General features: G+C 50.2%; 2 non-coding genes across 2 annotated transcripts; both read left to right on the top strand.

Moving 5' to 3' along the window:
* Positions 1-249: 249 nt before the first annotated feature.
* On the top strand, positions 250-357 carry LOC120668325. The gene has a single exon (XR_005672417.1). It is a non-coding gene; the product is annotated as a small nucleolar RNA R71 (small nucleolar RNA).
* A 360-nt stretch (positions 358-717) lies between these two features.
* Positions 718-824, top strand: LOC120668328. The gene has a single exon (XR_005672420.1). It is a non-coding gene; the product is annotated as a small nucleolar RNA R71 (small nucleolar RNA).
* Positions 825-8,700: the final 7,876 nt, after the last annotated feature.

The following is an 8,700-nucleotide window of genomic DNA, read 5'->3' as shown; positions in this document are numbered from 1 at the left end:
TTTCTTCAGTAGGAGGTCCAGCTTGGCGGCGAGCATGTCCGTCTCCTTGACGGTATGCATTCCGCCTTTGGTTCTGGGCTGGGAACGCTCCTCATTCCCAGCCCTAGGTTGGAGACCATCTTTTCAATCAAGGTCGTAGCCTTGGTGATTGTAAGGTCGAGATAGGCTCCTCCAGCAGTAGCATCGAGGTGGGCTCTGGATGTTGTCGTTAGCCCATTGTAGAAGCCTTGGAGCACGAGCCACTCGTCCATCCCGTGATGAGGACAGGTGAGTATGTATTCTTGCAGTCTCTCCCAATCTTCTGGGATGGATTCCATCCCTGTCTGCTGGAAACTTGAAATTCTCCCATGCGGGGCATTTGTTTTGCCCAAAGGGAAGAATTTAGCGAGGAATGCCGTGGAACATTTGTCCCACGTGCTGACGGCTTCTTTGTTCTAGTAAAACCACTATTTCGCCTTCCCTAGGAGGGAGAAAGGAAACAGGCGAAGCCTGATGGCGTCAGCCGTAATGTCCCGTATAGTTACGATCTTGCATAACTCTAGAAAGTTATGGAGATGGGTGTTAGCGTCCTCATTCGGCTTGCCACTAGAGTTCCTCCAACTCCTCGGAGAGAGGGGTGCCTGGGCCTACGCAGTTCTGCCGGCTTTGTTGCTGTACCTGTATGTACTCGCCCATTGTAGCCCGTTGTAGAAGCTTTGGAGCACGAGCCACTCGTCCATCCCATGATGAGGATAGGCAAGTATGTACTCTTGCAACCTTTCCCAAGCTTCTGGGATGGATTCCATCTCTGTCTGCTAGAAACTTGAGATTCTTCCACGTAGGACATTGGTTTTGCCCAACGGAAAGAACTTAGCGAGGAACGCCATGGAACACTTGTCCCACGTGCTGACAGCTTCCTTATTCTGATAAAACCATTGTTTCGCCTTCCCCAGGAGGGAGAAAGGAAACAAGTGGAGCCTGATAGCGTCAGCCGTAACACCCTGTATGGTTACGGTCTTGCACAGCTCCAGAAAGTTCTGGAGATGGGCGTTAGCATCCTCATTCGGCTTGCCACAGAAGGGGCTAGCCTGCACCATGTTAATGAGGCTGGACTTCAGCTCAAAGTTCATGTCCCCAACATCAACGTTGGGTCCAGTTGCCACATTGGCAGCTGAGGGGACGGAGAAGTCGCGGAGAGTCTTCTCAGCCATGGGTTCAGTGATCGATGGTGCTTGGAAAGCTGGTTCACTTGTCGACTGCAAGATTGGAGTAGGGACGACGCGAGGTCGGACCCTTCTCCTGAGCTTCTTGGGATTTTCAACAAAATTTGTCTGCAAGGAGAAACCAGACATACACTACCCTGTTTTCATCTAATCAGGAGAAAACAAAAAGATAAATATATTAGCCTGTATAAGCAATAGCTACCTCTTACTTATATTGCCATGTTTATGTACTTAGTAAATATACTTTACACCTAGTGCCATCCCCGGCAACGGCGCCAGAAATGCTTGTTGGCATTTCTTAGCGTCATCACTAGGAGTGGTTAGTTCCTAGAAATGGCACCACAAAAATACCGTGTGGTATGTCTTAACATTTACAGAAGGATCCGCAAGCGCACGGATATACCGTTGTAGCATTTCACCAGGAAGTATTCAGGGTATTGTTATTTATATTTTCCCAAGGGATGGCTAAGTTGTGTAAAGTGTATTTACAAGTTCCATAACCATGACACGTATGAAGTAAGATAAAGACCACTGACTATACAGGGGTAAGTGATAAATAAATGATAATCAGGGGTAATGTGACACACACAGAACAGCCAACTCTCATGAATAAAGAATAAACAAGCAATCCTAAGGTTAGTGGGCGCATAGGCACAGATTCCTAGTATACTATTCATGTTAGCATATAAGTTACATTAGCCACATTGCTTAGAACTACAGGCCCCAGGAAATTAGGGATATTGGGGAGAATGACCCGCACTGGAGAACATCCGGTCCCATTTCATCTTTGCATGAACTCCTACACAGTACACGAACGTCGGGGAGTACGCTAACCGAGAAGCAGCTTCCCGGTGGACCGACAGGGCTGTTACCACCTGCGGTCTACCCCAGTCACACCGTGGAGCACCGTCATATCCGAAGGATCCTGCATACCTGGGCACCATGCCCGCATTGAGATCACTACCCTAGCACCCCCGGGTCCCCGACCCTTCGGATGGACAGGTAAGATGCTAAGGCAAGCCCGAAAGCACAACGAACCGATATCCTTACCTAGATCATCTGGTCTAAGCAAGCAACTAGTATAACTTGAATAAGCACTGATCAAGGCTAAGCAAGCTACAAACATAGCAAGATAACCGAGAACGAACTCAATATGAATAGCATAACGAAAGTCGGAATACAAAGCCATACCAGAGGCCAAGGATTGCTCGCCGACCCCGAGGACGACTGGTTCCCGCCATCTCTAAATATGGAAACGTGCCAAACTGCCATTGGGAGGATAAGATCAAGCTTCCCGCCAAAAATCAGCGGGAAAGGCTGACAGGTGGGGTCAGCCGACCCCCTCTTGCCGCCATTGGCCACCGTCCTTCTCTGGTACACTGCCTAGTGTGTCCTGATGTCAGATGGTCGGTGCGGGGCTTCGTTGGTCGGTTTGGTCTGGTTTGTGGGCCTCCTTTCCTCATGTTACGCAGGACACGATTGTCTGTGACTTCTGTCTACATATTCCGGACTTGTACTCCTGAAATCATAAATCTTCAAAAACAATTGTGGAGCTAGGTTAGTGATACAAATATGCGAGTAAGAAGTATAGTTTTCCTTCTTTTATGAGTATAGTTGACGGTCATATTTCGCACTTAACGACCATCAATAGGTATCGCCCCTCAAACGCCTCCTATATACTACCACAGATCCTGAAGGATCAATTCCCCCAAAGGGAACACATGTACCCTCCATATGTACTCGCAGGGCATGCCCAACACATGCCTGCCCCCAGCCCTCAATCAACGATTGAGTTAATTTGCTCGCACCTGCGGTATAACCCTAACCACCATCTCCTCATATGTGGAACTCCACTCACGCCAAAGAATACATCACCGTGTCCCACTCACATATATCACACACATAACAAGATCTCTCAACCATTCGATAATGGTAGAGTAGGTGATCAAGGAATAGGCATATAAATAGGCCATGCAGGTTTAATCCAACATTAAGTAAATCATTAGCAAATCTAGCATGCAATGTCTATAGGAGATAAGGTCAGAGATAGGCATGAACCTGGTGGTTCTTCGTAGAACTCCTGGGTATCCTGGTACTCCTTGTCCTCGGTCAACTCCTCGGTGGCGGGTCCTATTCGTAATTATGTATAAGTATATGGGCCAAACTACAAATATGCACAAAACTCTCAAATAAGATCCAAATAGAACTAAATCCTATTCTAATGTGTAGATCATGATTTTAGAATAATTATGAAACTGGTTTCATAATTTTCTGAGGTCCGGTTGATTTATTATGAATTTTTGAAGTTGAAAAGGATTTCTAGAATTAATAAATGAATTTTGGAAAATAAAAAGAAAATTAGTGACATGTGGCTACCTCTGGACGTGACACGTGGCATGCTGACATCAGCATGATGTAATCCAGTGGTCTGCTGACGTCGGCATGGCCCCATGCTAACGTCAACAGTGACTGGTCAACGGGTCAACGGTCGTCGGTCAGTGGGGCCCACACATCAGTGATTATGTCTCAATGATAGGTGGGACCCATGTGTCAGTGCTGTTTAAACAAAAAAGAAAAAGAAAAAGGTAAAAGGTGTACGCGGGCTCAAAGTGCTTCGGGCTGCATTCGTTCTTGGGCCGTTTCGGCCAGTTCCAGCTCGTCTTTCTTCTCTTCTCTTTTTCTTTTCTTTCTCCTCCTTCCTCTCCCTGACAACCCTAGCCCACATGTCAGCACTGTTGTCCTCTCTCTAACATCTGCGTCCCGCATGTCAGTTGCCGCGGGATCCTATGCGGTGGCCCTCCGATCTAGTGTAGCTCCTTCGTGTCTGTGTGTGTGTGTGTGTGTTCGTAGTGTGTGTGTGTGTGCTGACCACGCGCAAGGCATCCGGGGAAATGCCCAAAGACCTAGCATGACACGCCTGTTGTTGGTGGTCAATTTTGATGGTTTTCACCAACAACATTTTGCCTGATTTCATGAAAGATAGGCCATAATCATGCCAAATTCACTTATATTAATGAAATTTGGCCAAAATGAGAGAAAACCCAGGCCGGCCGTCCTATCCATCTTGGCAATTCATGCTCATCTTTCATCAGGGTGCTCATGAGTGCAAATACAAGCCAATCCAAGTTTCATACAAAATGCACAAACCAAGATCGAAAGTGATGGGGGTAAAGCTAACGGGTACCCCAAAAACCCACGATCAAGCAATAAAGTCCCAATAAGGATAAGATAAGCACGGCCCAAGGTGGGCGCAACCGGCCTGCTAGGAGCCGACCCCTAAGGGGAGCGCCGCCCTCAGACCGACCCTCGCGAGGGTGCCTCCGCTTTGCCCGACCCTAATGAAGGGACTCCCGCCGTACCGAACTCCTATGGAAAAATATCTCTCCAACCCCTGCGGAAGGGGTAAAGGCGGGCCCATGAGATAGTTTGACTATGCCGTGAACCGGAAGACCGTCATTAGCCTGGGAAAGGCCCGCATGGGCTGACAAGACCACTCGCCCCTGCCACAGCACGAGCTCGGGCAGGGGCGGCAGCAGTCCGACATGACAACGCCTCACCGATGGGACGGAGTACGCCCTCCATCGCCCCAAGGTCAGCTCTAAGGACTGGAGACCGTCCTCAGGGAAAGTGGGGAGGACATCCCATCCTGCCAATGCCAGCACCGCCAGCAAAGCGATCATCAACACGTGTCCTTGTGATGGGACGATGGCTACAGCATGCCATGACTTTCCTTCAGCCGTCATGATCACTAGGAGCAGAAGACAGGGGAAGGAGATTGCCACCAATGGAATAGGCGACTAGCAGCCGTAGCAAGGCCGACCAACCAGAATAAGGGATGGCTAAGATACATCTGACCGCCTAGACTTTCCCTTTCTCACTTTTCCATCCTTTTTGTATCCGATCCCCCGGTCTCCCTTGGGCTATAAAAGGGATGGGGGGACCCCATGCAAAGGGGACCGGACCAAACCGATCGACCAACACACACACACACATACACACACACACACACACACACACATGTTCCCACTCGTTTTCAGCTAGAGACTTGGGAGCCCCGTTCCCTCTCTCGCCCGTTTGTAACCCCTACTGCAAATTTTGAGTGCAAGAGCACGAGAGCTTGAACTGGACTTAGGGACATTCTACCCGAACCAGTATAAATCCTCGTGTCAAATCCTTGCATTACCATCCGGAATAGCGACGCGCTTGCAAATTTACTATCTGGTGATATAGAACACCGATAGTTGGTGCGCCAGGTAGGGGTTCTAGCATGTCTCATGACTTCACCAGGCTTCGGATAGCCTACCATGTTGGAGACTGGGTACCGGGCGCACGCGTGCATTTTGGTAGCCTTTACTTCATGGGAAAATTCGATTCGTGCCACCACAACTCCGTGAAATTGGGTGTCACGTTCAAAATCATGCCACTCAATGGCATGGATTTCAACATGAAATCCAACTTCAAGAAATCTCGACGGGACCCTGGAGCGAATCCAGACCCCTCTATTCGGCGCTGGCCTCGGGATCGCCACTGAGGTCGAGTGGGATGTGCGGCCACATGGTTTCGACAGCATGCAGCTGGAATGCCAGCTCTGCGCCTTCCTAGACCCGCATTTGGCATAGGTGGATACGCGCGCCGCCGTGTTTGCATTTGCGAACATCACGGCACAGCTCGCGGGAGGAGAACCCCTCTCTCCTGACGCAGTGTTCGACACGTGACGGAAACATATCCGTTCGGCCTCCCGAACGCCGCGACAAGCTACCACCGCGCCTTGGTGTCGCCGCCTGGGGCGAACGAAGCCCAACGTATGTGGGCCGGTAGTGATGGCCGACTACACCGCGGAGTCAGTATTCGACCTGCTCGCGGAGGAGTCGCTCGACTCAGGGTCGGTCTCCCGCATCAGGAGTCATCACCCGTCTCCGAAATGCCACGTGGCGGAGGATGCCGCGGGTGCACTCTTCGACCGTGACGAGGCAGCCGGCGAAGGCACCTCGAGATGTTTCGAGGAGAGAAAAAACAACAAGCGCAAGGGAGGGGACTATGTCGCCGCCGTGGAATGTAAGCCAGGCAAGGTCCCGGAGGACGACTCCACCCGTTTTTTCGATGACCTGCTCGAGAAGCCGTGCCCAAACCACACCTACCCCATCAAGCACCTCCTCAAGAACTGCGGCTTGGCCAAGAGGTGGTTCGGCAGCAGCACAGGGAGGGGAGAGCAGAAGAAGAAGCCGAAACTAGAGGACGCCACCGAAAAGGAAAAGCAAGATGATGTTCCCAAAACCGACAGCAATTTAAAGATTTTTGGTGGTCCGTTTGCTTGCAAGTCCAGGCGCCAGCAGAAGGTCACGCGGCTAAAAGTGTTTACGACCGAGCCCAAGACACCCACGTATCTCCGGTTGTCGGAGGCCGCAATCACGTTCGATTGTAGTGACCACCCGAACAACATCCCATAGCCCGGGAGATGCCCCTTGGTCGTTGACCCAATTGTCAACACAAAGCGCCTCACGAAGGTCTTGGCGGCATGGGGGTCAACCGAGCGCACCTTTGACCCTCGGGGGCTCCCTTTCATGGCATTGTGCCAGGGAAGCAGGCGACACCGCTCGGGCAGATCGACCTACCCGTAACATTCAGGGATTCTTCCAATTTCCAGAAGGAAACCCTCACCTTCGAGGTAGTGGGGTTCAATGGGGCCTACCACGCCATCTTGGGGAGGCCTTGTTATGCGAAGTTCATGGCCATTCCGAACTACACGTACCTCAAGCTGAAAATGTCGGGTCCGCGCGGGGTCATTACCTTGGGGTCGGCATACCAGCGCGCTTTCTAGTGTGTGGAAGACTGTTGCGAGCTCGCCTCGGTGGTCATCGCTTTCGTGGAACTCGCCCTCATCACGACCAATGTCCCCGACGAGGTGCTTGATTCCAATCGCAAGGCGGGGTCTTTCGAGCTAACCGAGGATGTCAAGGAAGTGCCTTTTGACCCTCAGAGTCCGGAAGACAAGAAGCAGAGGATTGGAGTGACGTTAACTCCCGAACTAGAAAGCGCACTCGCTGGTTTCCTTCGCGCCAATTGTTGATGGTCGTTAAGTGCGAAATATGACCATCAACCATACTCATTTAAGAAGGAAAACTATACCTCTTACTCGCATATTTGTATCACTAACCTTCGCGCCAATTTTTGAATTTATGATTTCAGGAGCACAAGTCCGGAATAAGACGAAAACACGAGAAATTCATAGACAAAAGCCACAGACGATCGTGTCCTACGTAACATGAGCAAAGGAGGCCCACAAACTAGACCAAACTGACCAACCAAGCCCCGGCACCGACCATCTGACATCAGGACCCATAGAGCAGTGAACTAGCAAAGGTCGGTGGCCAGTGGCGCCAAGGGGGGTCGGCCGACCCCCTATGGAAGGTTTTCCCGCTGAGTTTTGGCGGGAAGACATCCTCTCAATGGCGGTTTGGCATGTTTCCATATGAAGAGATGGCGGGAACCAACCTCTCAAGCTATAAAAGGGGCCTCCCACCACTCTCTCAACACACACCACTTGGAAGCCTCTCTTTCTACACTCTCTTGTGACTTGTACTCCTTAGGGTAGTGGAGCTAGGCTAGTACTTCATCTCTTAGCGAATCCAGTCGTCATCAGGGTCGGTGAGCAATCCTTGGCCTCTGGTATGGCTTTGTATTCCAACTTTCTTTATGCTAATCATTCAGAGTTCATTCTTGGTTATCTTGCTACAATGGGCTAACGACTACATCTAAAGTCCACCTTGATGCTGCTGCTGGAGGAGCCATTCACGACCTCACAATTGCCAAGGCTACGGCCTTAATCGAGAAGATGGTCTCCAACTAGGGCTAGAACTAGGAGCGTTCCCAGCCTAGAACAAAGGGCGGAATGCATATCGTCAAGGAGACGGATATGCTCGCCGCCAAGCTGGACCTCCTAATGAAAAATCTTGATGAAGGGAACCGGCCACAGGTGCCTGTTCCCGTCCATGCCATGAACTCGTACTATACGTGCGAAGTTTGTAGTGACGGTGGACACTCGGGGAATGACTGCCAAGAGACCCGAGAAGACGCAGCCTACATCAACAACAACAACACCGGGTTCCGTCCACAAGGAGGCCAGGGGTGGAGTCAATCACGCCCACCATTCCAAGGAGGAGGTAACAACTATAACTCAAATTTCAATTCGAACCAACCCTCCTTAAGAGACTTAGTCTTTGGCCAAGCTAAAATTAATGAATCTCTAAACAAACAGATTGCTGCCAATGACAAAATTTTGGAAAGCATACATGCTAAAGTTGAAACTCTTTCTTCTTCTCATAAAAATCAACTAAGTTTCAACAAAAAGATAGAAAGTCAACTTGTGCAAATAGCTGCTGCTATCCCATTTTTAGAAAAGATAAATGCGGTGACCACGAGGGGTAGTAAGTCCACTCGTGATCCACCGCATCCTAACCATGCAAAGAAAGCAGCAAGACCACAAACAGAGGAGGAAGCT

This window comes from Panicum virgatum, chromosome 3N, assembly GCF_016808335.1.
Source record: "Panicum virgatum strain AP13 chromosome 3N, P.virgatum_v5, whole genome shotgun sequence".
In the NCBI taxonomy this organism is placed as follows: Eukaryota; Viridiplantae; Streptophyta; class Magnoliopsida; order Poales; family Poaceae; genus Panicum; species Panicum virgatum.
This window is presented reverse-complemented; position numbering and strand designations above follow the sequence as displayed.